Genomic DNA, 27,773 nt, shown 5'->3' with positions numbered 1-27,773 from the left:
TTCCTCTTAATTACATGAAATGCATTGGATAAGCTTGTTTTCCATATGTTGTAGACCTTGCACCCATACACGTGGTAAGACAAAAAAAATTCCTTTAATGCTACCTGAAACATCATGAACAGTTCTAGCTACAAAATAATGACCATTTTCATAACATAAAGCTTGGAGTTCATGAATGTCTTTCCTGTCCTTGTTTTTCCCTTGCTTGATGTTTATACCCTGTAAGTAATCCTTTTCAGATGCCCATCTTCAAAAATATTTCCTTTTTCTTCTCAAAATTGGCCCACAAAATCATTATATGTAGCTACAGCAGTTTCGTAGCGCACTACGAAACTGCTGTGTGATTTCAAAAACACAGTTTTTATGCCAAAATTTAACTTCCCTGAGTTTTCTTTCCTTTGAAATGGCTCTTCCATATGCCATGAAGTTGTTCAAAACTAAATAAACTGATACCATTCTTCAAAGTAAACTTCAAAAGGTGGTCCACATCAAAATTTAGGATTTAGCCTTACTTGCTATGTAGTTTTTCTGAGCTGAGGATGTCCTTCAGGCTGGTTCAGCTGTATCTTCAGATCTTCAATTTGCCTCTTCATAATTCGGATTCCAGCTCTCAATTTTGCATTGACTTTTCTGATGTATCTTGCTTCTTTTATTGCAGGGACTGTCTAGGTGAAATATTGAGCATGACAGCTAACCACTTCAGGTATTGAAATTGTTTTATCTTCCCACAGAGCCTCCATTTTGTTAAAATAAGCTTCCTTAATTGCATGTTTCCTTGAGGCTTTTCTAAGTTTGAAAATTTCAAGATTTTCCAGCTCCAGTTTCTTTTTCAACTCTTCAAAACTACATTCTTCTTATTGAGAGATAACTGCCTTACCTTTGTCATTTTTGTGCAGTTGTGATGATGTTTCTGATGAAACCACAGGTCCTTCATGTAATTTTGCTACCTCCCCTGTCTCACTTGCTTTTGGTTGTGCCTCTTGTATCTCTTTTGAACGCCTTGTCACGGGTCTTCTTGGCTTAAAAACAAATTCAGAAGCCTGATCATCAAATTTGAGCTTTTTAGAGGTTTTGTCTTTTTTGGTTTTTCCTTTACTTGCTTCCATTAAGTCTACTCGAACCAGAGGAGATTCTTCAATGTCAATAGCTTGAAGCAAATCATTCAAACTTCCTTTTGAAGCTGGGCTTCCCTCAGTAATAACTATCCTACCTTTTTCCCTAGCTAGCTGGCTCCTAGTTACTCTTCTTTGGACCGTTTCACCTATGGATTGCTCTTGTGCACTTTCTTTGATCTGAACTTTCTTTTTTCGTGACTGTTGAGGTGTGCCTTGAATTACTAGTGGTCTCATAGGCTTCTTTACCTGCTTTCAATTTCACGAATCTTCTTGACCTTGTTTCCTCCCGATGACTGACTGTTGTTGAGGAAATCCTCGTAGCCTGAGGATTGAGACCAGTTTCATTTTTGAAGCCAGACATAAACAAGAAAATGGACCACTCTCTATCTATTTTCTGGAGCTCATGCAAAATGATCAATTTAACTAAGCCATGATTAAACAACGAGGTCTCACAGGCTTCTTTTTTCAACTGAACCTTGTCACACATTTTGCCTAGGCTACGAAACAGATAGAAAGGCAAATCCAGAGATATCTTTCCAGTGAAATGAAGCAGAAGTTTGAAGTGATAGGAATACACCTTATGATACCTCCCCTCACAGGTAAAGTATCTCTATATGCAGGTAAGCAAATTAGCATATGAATCCTTGACAAAGCTCCTAGCCACTGACTTGTTTAAGTCTAAATCAACGAAATCTAGCTTCAAGAATTCCTTGCAAGGATTCATATCAAACTTGAAGTTTTTAAACCACATCTCCTATCCCCTTGGAATTTCAATGACTGCAGATATAACCTCTAGAGAGATTGGTAATTCAAGCACTCCAACCATCGAATTTAGTCCTATGAAATTTAAGGCAAATTCTTTGGTGACTTGCATGTGGCCTCCTTGAAGTTTTTCACAAAATCTCCAACAGCCAACCTGTTTGAAAACTTGTTCAACGTCATTGTTCTCTAAGAGAACATCTAATCCTTCAAGCTCATTCCTTGGACACCTGCCTGATCTATGTTCCTTCTTTTCTGTAGACACCTCCATGGAATTCCTGCAAAATGAAGATTGAAAGAGCTTGCACCGTCTTAATCTCAATCACTGCCTCGCTTGAACTTCAAAGAATTCTGATTAAATGCCTGTCAATTTGCTTCTCATGCATGAACCCAAACATAATCATAACTGAAAATACTTGGACCATTTTTTGAAATTTGAAACTCGAGCGTACCAAGACACCTAACGAACCTAATGATGAGAATGAGCGGTTGAATGTGATAGGCATGGTGTATGGACTAACAGTTGATGATGTAAGAATAAAGGATTCTGATAGATTGGACAGCTAAATGAGGTTTGACACGGATCTGCACGAATCCCCAATTTTGTAGCGCAGCCAATGCAAATTCTGGGTTTTGCGCTACGAAAACCTTGACACAAGTTTGACACATGAAAATTTATGTGTGATGTGGGACCAGTGATAGGTAAAAACATAGTGTTGACCCTATTTGACAATGCCAACAAGATTCTCTTCTAGATTTTAGACTCTAAAACAAACCATGGAAAGACTAGACCAAGACTAACATCAATCCTTTGGAATCAAACTGATGTTCAAAATTTAGAAATTTTTTCTTAAGTGATAACAAGGTGGAAGGGTTATAACACTTCCGAGTGTTCTGTATATTCCTGCATTAGCCAAAAATATGATTTCTGTAAGCAAGCTGGATGATGCAGGTGTAAATACAGTGTTCAAGAAGGATACCTGCAAGATGGTTCGGGGGGCACTGGTATTGATGCGGGGAGCTCGAATTGGAACTCTGTACAAGCTGCAAGGTAGCACTGTTGTTGATGGGTGCAATAGTTCCGTGGTTCCAGAAAGTGGAGCAGAAAATCTAGTGGTCTCTGGAGAGAAGACCATGTTGTGGCATCAAAGGCTTGGACATATTGGAGAGAAGGGCCTTCGAATACTTCATGGTAAAGGTACGGTAGAAGGTATGAGTAATAGTTCTATGGATTTTGATTTCTGTGAAAATTGTGTATATGGAAAGCAAAATCGGGTGAGTTTCCCCTCTAGTGGTAAGAGGGCGAAACAAATACTAGAGCTTGTACACAGTGATATGTTTGGACCTGTGAAGGTTCCATCACTGGGTAAGTCTGTGTACTATGTATCATTTATAGATGACTTCTTAAGGAATACATGGATATATTTACTTAAGAAGAAATCTGAAGTCTTTGATAGGTTTAAAGAATTTAAGGCTCTAGTGGAAAACCAAATAGAGAAGAAGATAAAGGTGTTGAGGACAGATAACGGTGGAGAGTTTCACAGTAAGTAATTTGAAGAATTCTGTAAGAATTGTGGTATAGCACGGCAGAAGACTACTCCAACACACCTGAGTAAAATAAAGTTGCAGAAAGAAATAAGATGTTGATGGAATGGGCAAGAAGCACGCCCAATGGTGTTGGGTTAGGACAGGAATTCTGGGCAGAGGCGGTGGAGACAGCATGTTACCTGGTCAATAGATCACCTTCATCAGTGTTGGAGGATAAGACTCCACAAGAGGTATGGACTGGTAAGAAACCCTCTCTTTCACATCTGAGGGTATTTGGATGTGATGCATATGTACATGTTCCAAAGGAGAAATGAACCAAGTTGGATAGTAAATCTGAAAAGTGCATATTTATTGGGTATAAGGATGGTTTAAAGGGTTATAAGCTTTGGAACCCAGTAACAAGGAAGGTTGCGTACAGCCGATATGTGGTGTTTAGATAGGTAAAAGATGTTATTAAAAATGAAGTCCAACCAAAGGAACTTGAGGAGATAGAGTTTGAGCTAAAGGAGGAAGAATCAGACTCTATAGTAGAGAAGGAATCAGAAGAAGAAGAGCCACAAACTCCGAGTGTGAGAAGATCAGTTCGAGAAAGAAGGTAGCTAGAAAGGTATAGTCCATCTGCTTTCTGTTCAAATTTTACTTTAGCTATTACTGATGATGATCCCAGAACTGTGAAGGAAGCAGTGGATTTAGAGGATGGAAAAATTTGGAAAGAGGCCATGGTTGATGAAATGGCATCTTTGCACAAAAATGAGGCTTGGGATCTGGTGGAGTTGCCGGCTGGAAGGAAACCCATTAGCATAAAATGGGTGTTCAAGAAGAAGACAAATGCAGAAGGAAAGGTGGAGAAATACAAAGCTCGGTTGGTAGCAAAAGGTTATTCCCAGGTGCCAAGAATTGATTTTGGTGATATTTTTTCTCCTGTTGCCAAGGTAGCTTCTATTAGATTACTTTTATCTATTGCTGCTACTTTTGATTTTGAGGTAGAGAAGATGGTTGTGAAGACAGCATTTCTTCACGGGGATCTGGAAGAGGAGATCTACATGAATCAACCTGAAGGCTTTACGGTGAAGGGTAAGAAAGAAGTGGCATGAAAGTTAAAGAAGTCTCTGTATGGGTTAAAACAATCACCAAGGATGTGGTATCATAAATTTGATATATTTATATGGGGACTTGGCTTCACCAAAATAAAAGCATATCACTGTGTGTATTTTAAATTAATTGGTGATCGTGTTATTTATCTGATCTTGTATGTGGATGATATGTTGCTGGTTGGAAATGACAAACAAATTATCTAGGATTTGAAGACCCATTTGTCCTCCAAATTCGACATGAAAGATCTCGGTGTTGCAAACTATATTTTGGGCATGGAAATTAAAAGAGATCGGACAAAGAGGAAGCTCTGGTTAAACTAGAGGAAGTATGTCAAGACAATATTGCAGAGGTTTAATATGCAGGATAGTAAACCGGTGAAGTTTTCTATTCCTGTAGGTGTAAAGTTATCTGTTGAACAATGTCCCAAGACACAAGAACAGGAAGAGGACATGTCCCGTGTTCCATATGCAAGTGCAGTCGGTAGCCTGATGTATGCGATTGTCTGTGCTAGACCAGACATTGCACATGCAGTGGGAGTATTGAGCAAGTTTATGTCAAAACTAGGGAAGGAGCACTGGACAATAGTGAAGCGGGTTTTCAGGTATTTGCGTGGCACTAGTGATTATGGTTTGTGCTACCAAGGAAGACCAGGATTGGATAGAGTGTTGGATATTCATGGCTTTGTTAATGCAGACTAGGCTAGAGATTTGGATCAAAGAAGATCTACAAGTGGGTATGTGTTTAACCCATTTGGAGGTGTAGTCAGTTGGATGAGTAAGAAACAATCTATAGTGGCACTATCAACTATAGAGGTAGAATACATGGCATCCACTCATGCAAGAAAGGAAGCAGTTTGGTTGCAGAGATTGTGTTCAAGCATGAGGTTAGTACAGGGAGCTATAAGGATAGACTATGATAGCCAAAGTGCAATTTTCTTGGCAAAGAACCCTGCATATCATTCAAAGACAAAGCACATTGATGTTCAGTATCACTTTGTGAGGGATATGATAGAAGACAAAAAGATGTTGCTGGTAAAGGTGGACACTTTGAAGAATACTGTAGATGCATTGACAAAATCTGTGAGCTCGGAGAAGTTCTCTTGGTGTAGAGAAACAATGGGCATTACAGGGCTGGATAAATGACTAAGCTCTCTTGTGGACCCCTGTGGAAATAAAACAACAAGTGGGAGAATGTTGGTTTGTGTTATATTCTTTCCACGACTAGCCCACGTAGTTAACCGAAGGGTTAGAAGGGGGGCAGAGCCCCCCCTTTGTTGCACCGATTGCGTAGCGGGGGGAGTCATAGGGGGTTTGAAGGGTGCAAGTAACCCCACTCTATGGGGTCTGGGGCAGCGCCCCGGAAAATTTTGGTTTTGGACCCTATATTAGGTTGGGCGGACCTACCTATGGTTTTGTGCATGTTTTTTGCACATGGTTTTAGACGCGATGGTTTTCGGTCCATGGTATTGGATGCTTCGGCATGTATAAATATGTATTGTAACATTGAAAGGAACATAATGAAAAATCAAGCTAGTACTCCCAGTTTTGGGATCCAAGGGAAAATCTCTGTGTATATGTGTTTTATGTGTTATGCTCTCGCATTGTTTATTTTTTGTGTTTTAGAATTCGTATGCAAGTAATTTCTGTACAGGGCATGAAATGCTTCAAAATTATAGCATACAAACCTTCCTCTTTGCATCAAGACTGCTCCCATGGCATACCCACTTGCATTTGTCTCCACTTTGAAGGGTAATGTAAGAAACAATACTTGACTAATTTTTCTTTTCAACACATTAAAATCTTTATGTTAATTCTTCCCCATTAGAAACTCTTTCCACTCACTATTACGGTATCAAGCAATTAAGGTTATGGTGGTTCATGTTACATATAGTGTATTTATATGAATATATTTTTTAAAAGATTATATTCACGTGTAAGGATTTAGGTTGAACTTTCTATGTGGATTTTATGTGGTCACACAACTTATCTTAACATACAAGCAATACACTTACATGAAATGTCTTTTTTTAAATCCTTACTTGATAAAATATTTTTATATTATTCCATAAAAAATTATATATTAATTTATATAAAATTTATATACTAATCCATAAACAAAATATTAAGGAAATGGTGATTTATGTTACATATATTACATTCACCAATGATGATGGATAACCAAGACAAAGTAAAGTGTTGGTAATGTATTGGTTAGTCCCCTCCACACTCTCCTTCCTATATGATCAATGTACTACCATTGTGCACACAACAATTATGTTATGGCTTTTCTTCCCTCCCTCTCCCACACCACCTCAATGTGGCACCTTTTTGTTTCTCCTTATCCCCATATTGTAGTATATATGTTGCTCCATTCATAGACCACTTACTAGATGGATTTCTTCCATCCTAGTAATGACTTATTAGTTATGCACTTACTATGTTCAAAAGAATGTTATGATATTCAACATGACTTTGTATGACTTAGGTACTTGTGAAATTATCATAAAAGAAGATGTCAATAAAGAGTAAGTGAATGAAATAATAATGTTTGAGAGAGATGGGGGGCAATAGTTAAACTACACAAATTAAATACCAAGATTTTTGAGGTCATATCATAGGATTTTCCACTTAAAAATATTTATGTTTCGCACATTTCCAAAAGACTCTCGTGGTGCAATTGAGAAATATACAATTTCCTTAAAACTTTGAAACCATGAAAGGTTAAGGAGGATTTGACTCATTTGACCCCATGATAGCAACTTTGAATTTTTTTTGAGTCATTGTTGACCTATAATGAAACATCCCAAGTAACTATGGACTCAGTCAAGAGCTTTCACCTCAAACATGACCCATAGAGTAAAGAAACACCCAAAATGAGTGTCCCTAAGGTTAAAAGTGAGCAAAACAAACTACCAAGGGTTAAAAACTAAGAGAAATAAGTCAACAAAGGAGCCTACTTAAGCATCAAACATCTTTAAGGTGTCATTCATCTTAGATATGACAAGGGGACTGAAGAAAGGTGGATGATAGAAATGGATAAATTGGAAAAGGAATGGGTGATGAAAGAGCATCCTTGGCGCAAGAGGGAAGATCATAAATATGAGCACGAGAAGAAGCTCATAAAGGTTCATCCCCTATTGTCCCTATTTGTGACTCCTTTTGAGCTAGTGAACTTTCTCAATCAAATTTGAAATTGTGATGACTATGGAAAGTGTCACTAACTAACCTCTCATGCAATCCCATTGTGCAAAGCCTTATAACTGTTGACATTTGCTGAAATTATTTATCAAAATGTTTAAATGGGAAGGGAAAATATGTGTAGTCTAATTCTATCAAATTGTTATTCTTTACTTGCCTAAAAAAGTGAGACAGAAAGTGCTATATGTGAACGTTTGTTTTAAATATTATTCTTGTTGAATTGCAAATAGAAAATGTTTTTTCCCAAAAATAAACCCAATCCCTCGCCCTCTCCCCCCCATCAAAAAAGGCGAAACTATTGAAATTTAACACATATATAATAACAGGTTATATCTTTCTCTATATGCCATTTTCTTGAGCTTCATATTGTTAAATATTTGTAATCATATTTATAGGTCTCACATCTAAAAATGGTAATTGGAAAAATATCCTCCAACATTTTGTTTCAAAATTTCTTTTGGAATATGAACAGAAAATGTAAGGATTGCTTCCCGATATTTCACAGGCAAAGAGTGCAATTAGATTATTGATTTTATTTTTTGCCTAAACAGTAAGTCAATGGATATATGGATGCAGATGGATGTAATTACTTGAACATGATGATTTAGAAAACTCTGGATTGAAGTCAGTTGCAGCTAGATTCAGTGGTGTATTCATGTAGAGAAATATTTAAATATGGTGCTGATCTTTTCATAGAACATGTGGAAATTCGAAGGCTCTTATCCAAAAGAGTTTGTTTATTGGATTGATGATTACCTATTCATTCATGCTCTAAACAAATTGGGTGAATATATTATTGTTGCTTCTAGTGCATCTTGTTGAAAGTTAAATATGAGAATATTGTAGTAGCCTAACATATCAGTCACCTCTGTTTTAAAATGGCATGTTATTAACACACAAGTCATACATGGACATAACATAGAAGAGGGTCACATCACATCCTCCCATGTGACTAGGTGTATGTGAATGCTAAAATATGGAATCCATACACTACAAGATTCAAAAATCTAACTTAGTCAACCTTGTTTTATAATATCTTGGTCGCGATACGCTAAAGTAAGCTACAAGTATAAATAAATTAGCTTAGGAATTAAGAAAAAATGATAAAATATGGATATATATGTTATGTATGATAATACACATTGTGTTGTAACGCCATAAAGGGGTTCTTAAACACCACAACATTGTGGCGAATTTGTTCCTTATTCTATAATGCACCTATGATTTTTAACATATAAGGGAAGATAATAATGAGGATCTGGCTCAAGTTAGATTGAGGAGTCCACTCCATATTAGTATGACATTATCCTTCAAAAACCTAATTGTAAAAAAAAAAAAATATTGACATAAATGTTCAGTTTGACCATAAAAATTTAGAATTGTCTCAAATGTTCTACTTGGCCTATGAGTTACTCTCTTATTGTTAAAATGATATATTTAAACTCTCATGTTAATGCTATAAGCACTTATTTGTCTAAATGAAAATGTAAAAATTAAAGTAAATTTCCTTTACTCTAACTTTTGTCCTTCAAAATATTCAATATCCCTGAAAAAAAAATAATTGTATAATTAAATTAATTTGTAAAATTATATATATATGTGCCCTTAAAGGGGCTCAATTGGTGATTGACATGATATGAAGTCTTTGTGAAGTATGTGGCTCAAGGTTCAAATCCCTCTGATTAGCCTTGTGAGTAGTGTGTTAGAGCACATATCGGTTCACCTACATATTTAAAGATAATGAGCAAAATCGACCCATGTCATGTAAGTACAAGCCCAAACTAATTCATACACCCCATTAATTTAATATATACATAAACTTTATATATAATTATACATCAAATCTTGACAAAATATTAAACAAACACAAACAATAAAATAATACATTAATTTAATACACACATAAACATTAATACATTAAATCTTAACAAAATATTAAATATACACGCAACATAAACAAAACTTAAAACCCATTAAAATAATACATTAATTTAATATATACATAAACATTAATACATTAAAACTTAACAAAATATTAAATATACACTGAACATAAACAAAACTTAAAACCCATTAAATTTCCTTACAATGTATATTTCCAACTTCTAAAACAATAAATGACAAAAAAATCTCTAAATTAACTTTCTTATTCTAAAACCAAAACACAGAGACACTAAAGAAAACCCATTAAATCCTTTTACAATGTATATTTATCAACCAATAAGGTGCATCCCAAGTCCATTGTTAAAGGGCTCTATGTTAACTTAGAGATCACAACAAATCTCTAAATTAACTTTCTTATTTTGAAACCAAAATCCTATTAACACACGTATGATTGGACTTAACTTTTCTATTAGACATGGACAACATTTAGCACAAGGAAGTTCTAAGGTTCGCAAAATAGACAATGAGATACTTTACTTGTACTGGAAGACTATTTGCATGGGCTTTCTCGACTTTGAGTGGTAGATTTTTTTTATTATTGACTATCATTATGGTTTTCTTTTAGTTTTTGTTATTTATTAGCAATTGCTTTTAAAGGTGCAAAGATTAACTGAAGCAATAGAAGATTTGGAAACGCATGTTAGAATTGGAAATCAGCGACATAATTTCAAAAAGTGTCTAATAACACAAATAATAATAAATTTATATTTATAAAATACAAGTAAATCAATACATTTAATTACATTCAAGGTAATGATAAAAAAAGAAAGTCATTTATTATATACTTTTAGTTTACTTTAAAACGATAATCTGTACCATCTCTCAGTTAGTAGGGTCAAGCTTATGTTAAGCATTTATCCATTTTTTTCTTATTCCACATGGTTCAGTGTGTGTTGAGCCTACATGCAATATTCTTGTCATTTGCAACCATGTTTGAAATCTTATTCCTTTATTGAAAACACAAGTATGCAATATATAGTTTCATCCCAATGCTAGCAGCAAGATATTAACAAAAGTGATTTTGAAAAAGGTACACTTATCTCCCAAAGAGATTCAAATTCACGAAATGGAAATTAAAAAAATCAAAGGCCATTAACTTTTTAAATAATATATTTTAGCTTCAATTTCAAAATAGTGACACTTACCTAAATTTCTATAAAACTTGTTTCTTTTAAAGGGGCAACTTTTTCATCCCATGTCTAAAAAAGTGAAACAAATTTACTTTAAAGACATGAAAAAGTTTTGTCAAATACACATTCAAGAATATTCTTATCATTGTAAAGAATCTCCTTAAAAATTCATACGAGTGTGAAATTTTACTGTGGCAAGAAATTCCAAGAATTGATATGATGGACAAATTTTACCATTTGGATCCAAATGACCATATGTCTATGATAAGGACATACAACAACAATTTCTTCCAAAATGGAAGCCAACACAATTTGGGAATGAAGCTCTTTTGAATACCGAGTATTTTAATTAATGTTTTTCTACACTACACTGACTTTGTGAAACTGAGATTCAATGACACTTTTATTATATGTAGATACTTCTTATCAAATTTAAAAACACACTTAATATATGTAGATACTTCCTATCAAATTTCAAAACACATATTGTATATTCAATAGGCACTCTCGTTTATAAGAATGCATAAATTCCAAAATTGACAAATCTTTGAGACTCCAAAATTGCCACAAGTCCTTAAAAAAACAAAATAGAGTATTCAAACTCTAAATTGTCAGGAAAACTAGCCATAACTAACCATGCAACATTCAAATCTTTAGGAAAAACCACAAGTCCTTAAAAAAACATAATAGAGTATTCAAACTCTAAATTGTCGGAAAAACTAACCATAACTAACCATGCAACATTCAAATATTTAGGAAAAATTCAACGAGGAATAAATTATGAAGCCATCATAAAAAATTAGCTAAAAAAAAATTATGGAGCCATCCAAGAAACTTGAGTGAGAAAAAATATATATAATATGTGCAAATGACTGCCATAGAAATTTCTCAGAATAAATATGGGCTAATTCGCATTAAGAAAATAAGATAGTATAAGACAACAAATGAATAAATATGGGGTAATTCACATTAAGAAAATAAGAGAGTATAAGACAATAACTTCATATTGCACAAATATTCTCTGTATGCTCATATGATTACATCAATTCTAAAACTAATTATTCAAGGTAAAAAAACATTAAATCTCGAAAACTAAACCACTTACACATCCAATCATGTAGTGTTCAAATCTTCAGGGTAAAATATGTGTTTGTCAATGCAATGGAATTGCATTTTTGTAACTATTATGAATATGATTGTTGTAGTTGTTACCATTTGGTGTCGCTATGGTGTCGGAATTATTACTGTTGGACCCTTCCCCGAAAGCCATGGTCTTAAATACCCAAATAGTTGCTCTTAAATGTTCAAAAGTGCAAAGTGTTTGCAACGTTGTTGTCAATGAGGGCATAAGGTGATGAGATAGTCAACCCCAGATCATGTGACCAAGTTGTTCGGATCATCATAAACATAATTGTATGCTTGGCGACATAGATTCTTAAATAGATGAGAGAAACTAATGGGTCTGCACATTTAGGGATTTTCATAAGAACCCATGCAACGATATTGAGGTATGCTAAAATAAAATCAGACACTCTTACAAGCATGACACAACCTTTCTCATTCTTCTCTCGACTTTAACAACTTTTTCAATTTCCAGACCCTTGTTGATTTATTCTCGAGGTCGATTTTTTCCACATTGATTTTATCTTTTCAGATTTAAATATATAAAGGAAAAATATATGTTTTTAATTATGAGATCCATTCAAATTGTGTATTTATATATTTTATTACCCTTAAATTTATTTTTGTATTCTTCACTCACTTCCAATGGCACTCTCACAAATTGTATATTTATATACTTTTTTACTGTTAAATTTCTTTTTGTATTCCCCATCAACTTCCAATGACACTCCCACTTGATATTTCCCTATCTTTTCACCATCAGAACTTGAGTGATTCATTCCTTCTCCATATAAAGGTATTGTACCATGAACAAAGCGTTTTCATGTTCAAAAGTTAAATTTCAACAAAGTATTTCAAATTGGAAGAAAAAACTTCAAAAGAAAGCATGTACTCATTGCCATTTAACTTCCTCCATTGCTCCAAGATGAATTTCTACTGCTCTGAACTAAAAATTTTTCCTACAAGCACAAAGTTCAAACTTGTTGCAGATCTTGAATCGCTTAACTTGCAAAATAAAAATATGGGGGCTTTGAGGAAATTTAAGAATACACTAAGGATTAAGAAGAAGAAGAAAAACCATAGAGGAGGTCGGAAATTCATCCCAGACCTCGGGAATGTTTCCCAGTGAAACACTGCTTGTAATAATCGATTGTGAACTCCAGTAGACAAAACAAAAATTATTTTTTTTTAAATAAAGGGAACCATGGTACTCAAAGCTACACTGATGATAGTCAACTTAGTTTGTCCAGCTACACATATATTCGTAAGTTGGGGTGCCTATATAGTTAGGTGAATGGAAGTGATGTTACTCTGAGGGAATTGACCAGGAAACATCATCATTGCTAAAACACTTGGAGAAGCAAGACCAAAACCTTCTTTTTCATCATCCTTTCACTCTAGAGAAAAATTGTTCCTACAAAGAGATCGATTCCTACACCCCCTCATTACCATTCCAATGATTTTTAGTTTAGTTGTGCATGTCAATTGATATATTTCAGAAGATATGATTCATAATATACCACACTAAATTTGGACTTGGGATAAAACAGACCAGTTGTTGATGCCTCCTTTTTTAGGTAGAGGACTAAAGCATAAGCGACCAAAACACCTTCCTAAAAAATATAAAGCTCATATATGTCATTGATTGGAACCCTTTACTAAAATTTCACCAAATTTCTTGCATTCGCCACATCACCCCCTCCAAACGAGCCCAAATTTTCCAAAAATATACCCAAATGGAGTAAAATTCAGCCAAATTTTGAGTATTTTTTGTTCTGCTTTTAATGTTGTGATTGCAATTAGGGCATAGAGATATTTTTTAAGACAATCTTGAAAAAATTATGATGTACCATAAAATGAAACCCTCAATTAGACCAAGGACAAAAGGATACGAGATCCAATATAATATACACTAAAATAAATGAGTACATCATGAGACATGTTGAATCTCTTCATCAATGAGTGTATCAATATGCCAATGAGCCTTATATATTCAGGGCAAAGAAACCTCAGAGCCAGATAATGGAAGACAGTGCCCTTTCTTTGAAGAACTGGATGCGATATTTAAGGAACGGGAGAGAAATATGGACAGATTGCTATTAGAGTCAAAGGCTGGCATGAAACCCAAAGAAAAAGTGAAGAGATTCAAACGCTTGTTGGGGGAAAAATCTTCGGATGATTATTCAGAAGACGAGGAAGAGGAAGAGGATGATAGTGAAGATGAGAAGATTATTAAGAGAAAGAAAAGTAAGGCCGATAAATAAAGACAAAGAGTTACGACTGATAAATATCGTGCAAATAGTATGTAGGAGGTTCTTGAAGATTTTTTTCAGCAACAACATAAGTTTGAGGATAAATAGAGGGAGGCAGTTGAGGGAAGGGAGGAAGAGAGGATATTAAGGGAATGAGAATGGATGATAGAAATGGATAAATTGGAAAATGAATGGGTGATGAAAGAGCAGCCTTGGCACAAGAGGGAAGATCATAAAGAAGAGCACAAGAAGAAGCTCATAAAGGTTCATCCCCTATTGCCCCTGTTTGTGACTCCTTCTAACCTAGTGAACTTTCTCAATCAAATTTGAAATTGCGATGACTATGGAAAGTGTCACTGGCTAACCTCTCATGCAATCCCATTGTGCAAATCCTTAGAATTGTTGACATCTGCTGAAAGTATTTATCAAAATGTTTAAATGGGAAGGGAAAATATATGTAGTCTAGTTCTATCAAACTGTTATTCTTTACTTGGCTAAAAAAGTGAGACAGAAAGTGTTATATGTGAACGTCTATTTTGAATATTTTTCTTGTTTAATTGCAAATAGAAAAAATAAATAAATAAATAAATTCCCAAAAATAAACCCAATCCCTCGCCCTCTCCCCCCCCCCCCCCCCAAAAAAAAAAAAAAAAGAAGAGAAATTATTGAAATTTAACACATATATAATAGCAGGTTATATCTTTCTCTATATGCCATTTTTTGGAGCTTTATATCGTTAAATCTTTGTAATCATCTTTACAGGTCTCACATCTAAACATGGTAATTGGCAGAATATCCTCCAACGTTTTGTTTCAAAAGTTCTTTTGGAATATGAACAGAAAATGTAAGGATTGCCTACTGATATTTCACATGCAAGGAGTGCAATTAGATTATTGATTTTAGTTTTGCCTAGACAAAAAGTCAAGGGATAGATGGATGCAGATGGATGTAATTACTTGAACATGATGATTTAGAAAACTCTGGATTGAAGTCAAATATAGCTAGATTCAGTGGTGTATTCATGTAGAGAAATATTTAAATATGGTGCTGATCTTTTCATAGAACGTGTGGAAATTCAAAGGCTCTTATCCAAAAGAGTCTGTTTATTGGATTGGTGATTACCTGTTCATTCATGCTCTAAACAAATTGGGTGAATATATTATTGTTGCTTCCAGGTCCTCTTGTTGAAAATTAAATATGAGAATATCAGAGTAGCCTGACATATGCCTACCTCTATTATTATCATTTCTAAGTGCTTCAAAATGGTATATATGTTCAGGTGCTATCCCTTGGGAAATACCCTTGATAGTTATTCTGTTATTCCTACCACAGCTCAATGCACATTGAAAATTTCAAAATGGCAGTTATGATATCCCAAATATTTTAATAATTGATTGCTATCTGACAATGCTTGTTCAAATTCTGCATAAGGTGCTCAAGTGCCAACCTTTAATTACCATATAATTTTAAAATTTTAATTGGTTTAAAATACATACCATATCCTCTATAAAGGCATTGTTGTTAATGTATATGTTACCAAGGTTGCGAGCAAAACAAACACACTAATTTTTCTGTTTTCAATCAAGCATCCATTGCATCCATTGGTATATTCCTGGAATAAGGAGGAACAGGGCTTGGAAATACTTACCTCGGCTTAGTGTTGTAATCATTAGGCTTGTAACAAACCTTTTTGTGTTAGGGGATATTTGCATAAGTTGTAAACTTAGGGTGTGATATAGAGGAATGAAAGTAACATCTGGACAGCCTTTAGGTGCCACCCACGGTATTTGTTGCCAAGATTGCCACAAGAGTGAAAAACCAATTTTTATTTTTATTTTTTTCAGTTTTTAAGAGTAGAATCCATCGTTTGTATTCCTATATAGCCGATCAAATTTAGCATTTGGCTCACCTTAGATTAGTGTTGTAGCCATTAGGCTTGTAATAATCCTTTTAGTGTTAGAGGATGAATGCTATTTGCATAAGCTCTACACATAGAATGTGAATTAGAGGAATAAAACTAACAGCAGGAGTCAGGACAGCCTGTAGGTGCAATTAACTGATATAACTTGCGATCTTTATTGTATATGTCAGCACATCCATATAAGAATTGGCTGACGGGATGAATAATGGTCATCAATTATAGTAGAGAGTGCTGGTGCAAGAAACTCGAAAATGATGCAATTGTTGAGAATGTATGTCAGGCTTTAGCATAATCCTGTACAGAAATTGAAAGTAAAATATGAGCAACGCTCATTGGTTTTGGTGGAGAGTGCACATGAAAAAGGATAATAACAGGACAAGTGCCTTTATGTCCTGCAAGTTAGAATACTATTAAGTGTACTTGAATAATGATGGAATTATTATTACAAGTCTATAGAGTTGTGGTCTAGTAGTTTAAAGACCTTATGGGCATGCACCCCTTGCTAATGTAGTTGATTGAGTCTTCTCTAGGTGTGATGTGTGTTAACGCTCAAACTCTTGCATTGATGTAAAAGTCCCAACCACAACAAGAGAGCTTAGATAAAACTATCAGGCAAGCCACCCATTGTCACCTTGGTGGCCTTGACTCACACTTCAGACTATGGAAAAGAGATATCCTAGTCTAGGGGGAATCCCTAATGTGAATCTAGCCTAACTTGTATAAGTGTTAATTTCAATTAACTTAGATTGATTTATGAATGTGATTAGCAAATCAATCAAATTTCCCTAAGTTAGAGAACGTGATGAACCATGCAAGAATTTTGCATTTTTATTGACCAAAGCTTAAAATTTTTACGTGGGAAAGATGGCATAATTGGCATTAATTGATTCAATATTTTACTGGTTTCTTCATAGTCTTCATTTTTTGGTCCAATTCTGCATTCCAATCCTCAAGCATGGTTTCTTTTGCCAAAAACATTCCATATTTTTCTGTGGCTTTTTCCCTATGATTCTTTCTCCTCAACTCTTTTAGTTCTCCCTGGAACTGTTTAATTATCCTCTATTGTCCCATGTTTGTTGTACATTCTTCTTCTATAATCTACCAATTCATTTGCAACTCATCAATCAATTATTTTTTCTTTGCCATGAACTCCTTCATTTGTTGCTCTTTGATCTCCAACTACTTCACCACGTACACCACCAGAACCTCATTCATCTCCTTGATCTTCTTGAAACTAAATATCAATAGGTTGGTGATCCTCCAAATTCAATTTTATGTTGGGCATCAATTGAGTTGATGTGAACCATAACTCCCACTACATAATATTATTCAATGAGAGATTGAATTTTGATGACAGGGAGTGAAAACCAATCGCTTTCCCTTTATACCATGGGCATCATTACAAATTCATCAATCTAGTGGTGGAACCCTCAGCCCCAAAACACAGGTACACATCCCAGCCTTGAATATTGCATAGTGATTGGTCTTCTTTCAACCAGTAGTAGTGATGGCCCTCCTTATTCCATGATGACTATGGAAACTTTTCTCATAATACAAATGAATTCCTTCCTCACAGGATTTCAATTTACCACGCAGCGACTTCCAAGAGGATTATTTGCATTCAAGCTTCACCTATTGAAATAACAATAATGACATTCACACCAACCTTATGAACAAGCTGCTCAACACAGCTTCACGGCCCTCACATATACCAATAACACTTCACTAATGCGATGAATCCAAATAATCTCCTCAATTATAGAAGCAATATGATAGTGATTATCCTCTGACACTGAATCTCCACGCCCAAGGTTTCACACCTTTGCAGTTTTAGGATTGTATCCATAGTCTGTAACACCCTCCTCCCACATCTACCCAAGTAACTGGCCAATTGGGGTAAACATGTGACGAGAGGCTACTATGATATGATTCAACCTCCTAAGTCACCTTAAGGAAGTGGAACTGATAGAAACACACCATAAAAACCTTCCACATCAGCAACAAGACTCTCAGGAACCATCCCAACCTCTCAAGTAACCAGCCCCTAGGTCCGAATGAGTTTTTGGACCAATTAACCCCTAGAAACTCCCATGATATGGGCATGCATGCATCCAGAGTGCTATGGATACTCCCACAACATGGTATGCCAACGTCTAGGGACAATTTTTCTCAGTTTTGTGCCAGCGTCCCTGAGATTTGAGCCACTTTTTCAGGCCCATATCCCAGGTCACTGCCTAGAACTAAATGACACCTTCAGAACAGAAATATAACAAGGGAATGATGATATAAATGCACTTACTTAAACAAGAGATTGACTGAACCCCTACTAGCCATGACAAGCATTTTGTCAAACATATAACAAATATGTAATCTAATGGTGTAAACAACAAATTTAAGCATAGGGCTCTCATACTTATCTGAGAATCACTAAGAAGCATTTTTCCCTTATATCATTAGTTGAATTATCATATATTAGGTTATAGATACATTGTTCATTCATTCACAAGTAAAAACATGAGGAAATCCATATATCATCACCGTCATAATGCATGCTTATAACTAGCATAATAACAACAAAAATATCAAAGATACATCAGCCATAAAATCCACATATAAACTAGTGCATTTATACATAAGATATCAAGGAAAGAACCTCTTATTAATGAATGCAAAATCCAACCCGGGATGGGACTACCATGTTCCAACCGACCATAGAATGGTTGAGCCAATTATTTCTTTAGCCATTCACCATTATGCCATATTCCAAGCATGATTGTGGTACTCAAACCAAGAGAACCAACCAGGGCATCCCAAGGCTAAACTACCTTACCCTCATCAATAAAACTAGGATTTACCATAATCCATCCTGGATCACTAGGCCAAGACAATAAACATGTAATAACAGAATTTACCATGATCTCCACCATATCACTAGGTCAAAACAAGCATGGATGCCACCGTATTTCTCCACTTACATCATGAGGAATTTTCCTATCTCCTAGTCTCTAAGGTTTACCGCAATCCACAGTCTAATCCAGGGATCAATAGGCCCTGAATTGAGACACCACCTCTTGGCTTTATCGTATATCCTGCCATTCACAGTCAAGGATTCCTAGGCCTACCGAGGCAACACAAAATCTGGCTTTACAATGACCCACAGTCTGGTTTAGGGGTTACTAGGTCATGTTTTCTATCATTCGTAGATCCACCTCACTTAGTTTAAAATCCATCCAGCAATCCATCTCAACCAAAACATGTTATGCAACCACTCACAAAATAGAAGAAAAGATAGATCAACGACTTCAAAATCAGCCTCTTCAAGGGGGAAACCTCCTTGACATTACACAAATGAAAAATTATTGGATGATACAAATGACAAAACCTCCTTTCTATATATAGGAGTCTAAGGGGTCACAATATAATCAAAGATGGCATAAAAATAATAATATAAGGGCACAACAATAACAATAGTGGGCTTCTATGGGGCACACTAATAACAATATGGGGACAATAGGGGCACAACAATAATAATAAGGGCTACAATGACAATATTAATGGGGGAATCACTAGTATTATAGGGACCTAACATGCCCCTTTCCTTCAAAAAAGTGTTTTCCTCAACACTTGAGTAATTTTGGGTGCTTCTGTATAAAATTCTCATCCTCCCATGTGGAATGTTCAGTGGGTAAGTTCTTCCACTTGATGAGATACTCTGAAATTGATCGATTTCATAGCTGTCAAGTTCTTATTTATGTGACTGCTTCAAGTTCCAATATGATTTTTCCTTCCTCATCAAGTTCTGGCAATATTGTTTGGACTAGGATCTTGTCACCTATAACCTTCTTTAAGCAAGAAACATGGAAAACTGGGTGCACTAGGGAAGCTGCAGGAAGCTCCAATTTGTATGCCATAGTACCAATCTTTTGCAACACCTTGAATGGACCATAATACTTTGGTGATAATTTATTATCCTTCTTAGCTTGCTTGAGGGACATTTTTTTATATTGTTGTAGCCATAGAAATACCCAGTCACCTACATCAAAACTTCTTTCGCTGCGACGTTGATCTGCTTGTTGTTTCATTATATTCTGCGGCAAAGTGAGGTTATCCTTTAAGAGTTGGAGAACTTGTTGTTAATGCTCGATGTGATCTTCCACTACTTGAACCTTAGAATTTCCTCTTAAATATGATGTGATGGATGGTGGATGATATCCATAAAGTGCCATAAATGGGGTCATTTTTGTTGCAGTATGGAAGGAAGTGTTATACCACCATTCAATCAGAGGCAACCATTTGACCCATTGTGTTTGTTTATCAAATACAAAGCAATGAAAATATCCTTCCAAAAATTTGTTTACTATCATAGTTTTCCCATAATATTGAGGATGATAAGGTGAGATATGAGCTAACTGACTACCTAGACAAAAAAATAATTTTATCCAAAAAATTTCAGTGAAAATGGAATCTCTATCACTTACAATGATCTTTGGGTTTCCATGTAGCTTTTGAATTGTTTCCATAAATGGAGTAGCAATTGTACTGGCTTTAAATGGATGAGATAATGCACAAAAGTGTGCATGCTTGGTAATTCTGTCAACTACCACCATGATGACACTCTTTCCTTCAGACTTGCGTAAACCTATGATAAAATTCATTGAAACCTCCTCCCAGCATTAACTTGGAATGGATAAAGGTTGTAATAGACCTGGGGTCTTAATTGTTTCAACTTTACTTTGTTGGAAAACCAAACATTTTTCCACAAACTTTTGAATATCAGATTTAAGGCCATCCCAAAAAAATTCCTTCTTAACACTATGGTAAGTTTTTTAAAAAATTGAGTGCCCTACGAAGGGAGAGTTGTGCAATTCTAGAAGAATATTTTTTTGAGTTTGGAATTCTTATAGAGGTATAAGCGATATTTGTACCATAACGAATCATTTTTCTAGCTAAATGTATCAGATGTATTGGGGTCTTGTTGTAACTTTTGAATGAGTTCCCACACTTCTTCGTCATTCTTCCATTTATCCCTTTGTTTGTTTATCCAATCTATGGATAATATAAATGGCGCAAAGAAATGCTTCCACATCCTCATCCTTTCTTGAGAGTGCATTTGCAGCAACATTTTGCTTCCATTTTTTGTAGATGATTTCAAATTCATGACCCAACATATTTGTCACATCTTTGTTCTAAAAAGTATTTAAGACTATCATGATTCGTTTTTACCTTGAAGTGTCTTCCCATTAGGTAGGCTCGCCATTTATTAAGTTCATGTAGTATTCTGTTGACAGTGCTGGACCCGCCAACATGTCAAGGGGATCTCCCTGGTAATAAGTCCCAATTAGACCTCAGACTGTTTGGTGTAGTAGTCCTAGTAGTGGGTCATAAAGCAATGCCTTGACCGCGGTGTCACACAGAGGCAAGTAAGATAACTCTGGCGGTAGCAAGGGTGTGACCACTGCAATGAGTCAAGGAAGGTGCATGAGAGGTTCCTAACACAAGTGAGTTGAGATGAGTGCACCCCTTGGCAACTTGTAAGTGTACTCAGCTGGGAAGGGAACACACGAGCGAAGATGCATCACAAGCTGGAAAGCAGGTCAGTCCAACAATCCAAAGTGATGGTTAAACCAATAGCACATCTGCAACAAGATTCATATAATTGCATAAAAAAGTGTTCATACACAACTATGTAAGTTAAACAACATACATTGCTACAACAACCGGAACAGTCCAACTATAATAACAACATATGCATGAAAATGTGTTGGCTCTTATTATATAAAGAAGTGTAAGTTCCAATCATACAATACATCCATGTAAACCTACTAGCCCCAATGGTGGAAAGTTATAGCCACATCCGCCTACTCTTCCAAAGAGATGAACTAGCTCCTTGTAGTGGAGAAGCCAAGGCACGTTACAATATTGTCCAAGCTCTTTCCAAGATAGTCTTATCAGAATCTTGGCTGACCAAAAGCCTATACAATGAGTTATGAGGGACTATTTATAACAAAGGGTGGGGTGGCCCTTGACATTCCCCTTTGTGACTGTTCAAATACCCTCATGAATCTTCACCTACTCTATGATTGTTACATCCACTATTGACACTTGACTTACACTTGACAAGACTCAACATTACAATGCACATGTACCCATGTGAACACAATGGCTTAAGCAAGCCAAACTAGACATCACTCTGACTTAGACAACTATAGAAGGCCAACTGCTCAACATACTCATGTTGATCAATAGTAACATATTGATGCCAAGCTCTATAGTCCCTTATAGTGTCCATGTGTTCCGCAGTGATATCCGTCTGAAACCTGACCTTTGCCTCCATATCATCTGGGTACACTACTCAGACTCTTTTGTCCAACTCATCTGAAAGCATGTGCATCATTGTCTTCAATGTGGCTAGACCAGCAACATACTTGTGCATGATGTCTTCACTGATAGGAAAGTCTGGGCTGGTGGCGATGTGCATCAACTCGTCGAAGTATGAGTCAAGCTCTAGTCGGACCTGTTTCTTTATCTTCACCTGGGTGAGAGTCTCGATTGATGGGATCGCATGTGTGGGCACCACAACATCCATACTCTTGAATACTCTTGCATGGGATGCCTGTATGCTAATGATGGACTACGAGAGCTCTTCATAATTTTGAATCTGACTCTGGATACGTGCCTTCAGCTCAACTGCATTGACCCTCATCATCTTAGGCAAATGAAGTGGGGCTTCCTTGTACTTCATCGGCCATGTTTGCATATCATCAACATCAGCATGCACATTCATCAAGATGCGTGCTCTTCTAGCATATCGTTGCTGCCATACATTGAGATGGAAGACTCCCTTTGCACAGTACCAAACTTGGAGTACAATGCTCGCATAATTGTGTCAAGGGACAATACTTCATCTAGTATTGCCTTCTTCAGTTCAGCTCGGGCAGACATTGTCACCAAGTCTCCTCCTTACTTGGTCATTTGTAGTTCCTTTGCTATTCTCTCATTCTCAGCTATTAGGAAGAGAACACTTGAGCTAGTGGCTTTGGCATACACTCTGGTTTCATCGGCCAAGGCAGTTGGATGTTTGTGCACATCAGTCATGATCACTCATTCTTCAACTTGCACAAGAGATGTTTGATCCTCCGAAGTTGACACTCTGCGAGACTGCACAACTTGATGTTGGGATTCATCAAATGAGATGTTGTGCATCTCTTCTTCCAGCTGATCACTAAGGATCTCAGTGCCTCCTTGGTCATCCAATACTTGCTCATAATCTGGATGAATTAAAGCGGGTGACTCGACCTCTTTGTGGTGAGGCATGAGGTCAGTGTCATGTTCTAACTCCTACTGCTCCATGTCTGCATTCAGCTGTTGAAGTGCTTGTTCTATCACCTAAGAGAAGTCTTGCCCCTGTGATGGTTCACCTTGTTCACTTGATGTTGGCTGTTCAAATGAATCAACTACTTGTACGGGTGTTGCTTTGTCTGTTTGCACATGTTGTGCCCCTGCTGTATCTGCTACTACTGCAGTTCCCTCTCCTGTTTGTGCAGCTCTTGTTCCTTTCAAAGTTGCTCCCTCGGCTCATGCAACTCCTTCTCTACTTCTTCCATTCTCTTCTTATCCATAGTTTCTTTCTCTACAAGTGGATCTGCTCGAAACTTGCATATTTTCTCCTCCTCCATGTGATCAACAATCTTCCTCTTCCCTTTGTCATGCAATGGTATGCTTGGCTCTGCTGCTACTGCTGGTGCTCTTTGTGATGCTGCTTCTCTAACCACTCCATAGCGAAGCCGATCGGTTCATTAGTTCTGGAGGAACTGTAGCAATATCTCCATGGGTCCTCCTCGACCCAATGAAGTACCCCGTGGATCCAGTTGAATTGAACTCTCGTGCAGTGATCTTTCACAATGAAATGTGGGTCATACGGATTGTAGATTTGGAGGTCGAATGGGTACTTCTTCATTAGTTCTGCTTCGACATCCACTTGCTTGATACTCCATATCTCATATAACCCAATCCGCAACGGAAGAGTGGGCCAAGGTGCCTTCTTCTTCTGATGCAATCTAACTGTCAATCCTGTCGAGATGTGATATGCTACTTCTTACATTACAAGTATGTCCAAGGAAAACTTTGGTAGAACATGCGGAGGCTTCTCCGCACTGAACATTCGAATGAAAGTGTTAGACAGTGAGGCATACCAATCTGCAATGCTTATCAATGTCTCCATTGCTTCCTTTGACATGTAGGGTGGATCATGTTTGAATATCATCTTATACACAGGGGCGACAAAATGATCGGACAGTCGTGTGATTACTCCTTTGAAGTTGCATTCAAACAACAACTTGAAATATGTGTTCACAGCAGTCTCCACTGATGACCATGCCCACTCCAAACCCGGGAACTCTTGTCGGGCACAGACTGCATCTAGGATGTAGGCGGACATGTAAATCTCTGCATGCATACCTCCAGGTGATTGTCGAGCCTTCGTTACTTGCTCCTTCAGTTGATGAGCCAGTATGTCGAACCAGTTACATGGTTTTCCTTCTCTAGCCAATTGGTCCAGTGCAACCACCCAACTCTATGGGAATGTTTTCGTGCTTGCTTGGGCATACAGTCGACAGGAAAATATGATCAAGTATTGGTATGCCTTCCTTAGCATCTTTGTCTTATAGATATGGTTGGGTGTCCACTTGAATCGAGTTGTCTCCTTTACCCAATTCTTCAGAATATCTCTAGAGTTAGGACTGCTATTGGGTAAGCTGAATGGAGTCTCCATGACAATCACGGGCTTTGACATCTCATCATAATCTCGTTCCCAGAAGGTCGCAAGCTTCATCCCACTGACACTTCTCATGGTCATCCTCTCAGGATCAATGTGAGAGACGATCCAGTGTATCATGTCCGTGCATGGAAACACGAGATATCTATATGCAATCCGGTACAAGCCAGACTTGTGAATGGTCACGTACACTTAACAGTCTTCAAGGTGTTCCCAAAAAGTGCTTGCAAATGTTTCATTGACCTCTTGATGTCCTTGTCTAGATACAACTTTGTATCTTCATAAATCGGCATACTAGAGGAAACTTGCTCAACTGCTGCTCTAGTTGCATTCCCATCAGTGTCTTGAGATCCTATTCTCTTGGAAGCCATTGAGACAGATGAACACCTGAAAGATCAGGAGACAAGAAACATGCATGGCAAGAAATCTGTCAGTGGAAACAAAGAAAAATCAGGGAATGACACAGCACATACCTGGGAAACTGATGGCCAAGATTGCGCAATTTCTTCTGGGAGGCTGGGTGACTGGCTACCAGAACTGCGCAAAAGGAAGTCTGTACTATCTGGGAGGCAGGATTGGCTATTGGAACTGTGCAATGCACAATCCAGACTGGTTGCTGGCTGTTGGGATTGTGCAATGCGCAATTCCACCTAGGAGTGACTGTAGGCTCAAGGACTGCACTACACAATTTTTTGGGCCAGCAGTCACTACCCCTCAGAAATGCCAAAACAGTCTTGGAGGGCAGTGCTGGGCAGAAATGCGCATTTCTAGAGAGGAAGGCAGAGCCTTCCTTCCCCATATTGCGCAATGCAGTCTCAGTGAAGGCAGAGTTCGGGTCGAGGTTGGCCTGACTCGCCGACGGGCAACTGAAAGAAAATAAGACAGTGAATTTATGGCGACACTAAGTGAACGCAGAAGTGATTGACAGTGCATGCAAAACATGAATGAAAGATTCAGCAAACAAATCAACATGCATGTGGATGAAGCGGTTCGTCGTTCAACGAACGTTCGTGCAAAATAGTTTCATGCATGCAACAAACAGTGAGATAGCAAAGAAAACTAAAACAAGCTAGGAAAAGCTAGTATGCATGTAAACAACAACAAGCATTCAAAGAAATCAAGCAAACAACACTCACACAAATACACAAAAAGCGACAGAAATGTTGAAAAAGACAAGTTAAGGCCACTTACCCGTGAATAGCTGAGTTGGATGTGTCGAAGAGTCCTGGATGTGTTGTGGTATGTCAGAGATCCAAGATCGATGTGAAATAATGAGATCTGATGTGTCGAATAATAAGTTTGGGCTCAGGATGTGCATGCCACAAATCTAGGAAAAAGCGACACTTGGAGGGAAGTTTCTAAAACAACTTTGCATGTAACCCCCGGCTGCTAAAAATAGCTCCCTGAATCATGGGATGCCTTTTGCATGTTGCCTTTTTCTATTCCAAGAAGAGCAAGTCATGCATGCATGCAAGTCAAGTTTCCTTGGTCCCAGGTGGAACTGGTCAACCAGACTGCTCATGCATGCAGCTGCTCAACTGCTTGATAAAAATGCACATTTCTGGCTGGGACCTGGGCTGACTACCAAGGAGGTTTGTGCAATTTCTAGGCAGAGAAGTTTACTGCTGCCTAGATTTGCACAAATTCTGGGCTGAGCAGCCTTGCTAGGGAAATTTGCGCAATTCCTGCTAGTAGTGTTGGCTAGCAGAATTGCGCAAATCTGGAGCCCAGCAAGATGCCAGACAGAATTGCGCAATTTCTGGAGGGAAGGTTGGTTTCCCTCCATAAATGCGCAATTTTCTTGGGGAAGCTACTCAACCTACAGCTGGACCAAGTCCGGGTGAACAGTGTGTGAGGGAAATGCATCAAGTTGTGATTGACAGGTTGCCTTTGTGCATGAAAAACACCAAAGCTTGTGTACTTGACGAAGCAAGACAAGGTGTTGTGAAAGGTTGGTAGGGAGGCTCTAAAATGGGCTAAGGTAAAATTTTAGAGGGTGGTTGTAGTCACTACAACATTTGGCAACACACTGGTAGAACTCCAGTTCTCTGAATGGACCTTGTTCATGAAAAGCAAGTATAACACCTCCAAAAGTATTGTTCAATTCTCAGCTCATCTTGGTTTCACACTAGCTTGATTGTATGATGTAGCATCTGCCAAGCTCTTGGTCGATTGACACACATTCCAAGCCAAGGAAACATAGTTGTTTTGATTTGGGCTGAGGGGTATATTGGTGCACAAGTAGTATAGTCATCAGAGTCTTAGTTTCATCTCTGGTGTTGCTCTACTGCCAGCAGGCATGGACAGTATCCCACAGAGTCACATAGGAACACAAGCATAGCTCCACTTCCAACGAGCCTAGTCAGTACCCCATCGGAGTTACTTTCATCACCTCCCTGTGTAGGAAGCCTTTCTCTTCTTTCGCCTTATTCATTTTAAATTTTGAATTTTTTAACTTTTCATTTTTTCATTTTTTTCATCTTTCACTGTGCATAGCACTTGTTCATTTCAGAGGCAGAAGAGGGATCCCGACTTATTGATAGTAGAAGAGGTTGTTCCAATAGAGAAGTAGTTTATTGTATCTCTGACATGCCTGTTAAGTTTTCCCCCCTCACTTTACTCTACTTGACTAAGATGACAAGGGTTAACCCAAAAACAATCGACTAGAGAAGGTGACACTAGTTAGTGCGCAAGCGTTGTGTTTTCACCAAGGTTCACTTCGAACAGTATGTATTTTCCTTCGACGTATCACAGAATAAAATTAACAAGCTCTTCATACAGAGGCAAGATGACAGATAACCAAGTAGCGATAGTTGTACAAGCCCTCTTGCACTTCACCCAACTCGTTTCAAGATTCATACATGGTTTCATGCAAAACTAACCTACGAATGAAACAAACAAACTATACAAAACAAGT

The 27,773-nt window shown here is 37.2% G+C and overlaps 1 pseudogene; it reads left to right on the top strand.

Annotated features, from left to right (window-relative positions):
• The window catches only part of LOC149186797 (uncharacterized), a 96,046-nt pseudogene extending 81,554 nt beyond the window's left edge, over positions 1–14,492 (top strand).
• Positions 14,493–27,773: the final 13,281 nt, after the last annotated feature.

The sequence above is a fragment of the Pinus tabuliformis genome, chromosome 3_1, assembly GCF_031772625.1.
Source record: "Pinus tabuliformis cultivar Carrire ecotype Pingquan chromosome 3_1, CPIR1, whole genome shotgun sequence".
Classification (NCBI taxonomy): Eukaryota; Viridiplantae; Streptophyta; class Pinopsida; order Pinales; family Pinaceae; genus Pinus; species Pinus tabuliformis.
Note: the sequence above shows the minus strand (reverse complement) of the source record. Positions and strands in the feature narration are given on the sequence as shown.